Genomic DNA, 845 nt, shown 5'->3' with positions numbered 1-845 from the left:
CTATTTGGGAGCAATTTTTTTTCTGGATCATTCAAGTAGGATCAGGATGTCTTATGAAAATTTGAATCCACCAGACAGAGTACCACCTTTCATTTTATACTGTTATTTTTTTAATCATAAGGGCTGGATAGTCTATATTCCTTCAGCCTTTTTCTTGGCACTTCTACTCTAATAGCAAAGGCTACTAGATTGTGTATGTGTGCTTCTGGGAAGTGAGATAAAGACTTGCGAGAAAAAGCTGACAGAGCATTGCTGCAGATTCATGCAAAATCCTTCCATGGTTATCTGGACCACAGATTGAAGTTTAACACAGTTCCCTTCAAGCCACTTCCTGTTTGGGTGGATGGTTGTGCCTGAGAGATATGACCTGCACTATTCTAAGACCTTTCATGAACTGAGCAGTGGTTTTAATTAAATCCAGTATGTTGAGACAAGTGGTTTGGCAGTTTCCATTGATTTATTGTGCCTGTGACATCTGGGCCTGATTTATTATATTGACTTACATAATTGTTTTTGGACAATCACCCTGCATATTTTCATTCTGGTTCCATTCTGGTTTGGAAGACTCACGGGCTGTGAGTGTGGAAGATTTCATTCTCTCATGACTTTGGTTTCTCCTTCCTGTTTTGCTTTTCCTTGGTGAGATGGTAAAGTCCTGAGTCATCTTTTAGAGATTTGGTGAGCTAGTGTCCATCAACAGAATTGCTTGAACACTAATAATAATTTAAGTTTGAAGTTCATTCTCATCATCCCACCACCTAACTATGTATCTATCTATCTACCTGCCTATCTATCTATCTATCTATCTATCTATCTATCTATCTATCTATCTATCTATCTATCTA

The sequence above is a fragment of the Psammomys obesus genome, unplaced genomic scaffold, assembly GCF_907164565.1.
Source record: "Psammomys obesus unplaced genomic scaffold, mPsaObe1.curated_primary_1811, whole genome shotgun sequence".
NCBI lineage: Eukaryota > Metazoa > Chordata > Mammalia > Rodentia > Muridae > Psammomys > Psammomys obesus.
Note: the sequence above shows the minus strand (reverse complement) of the source record.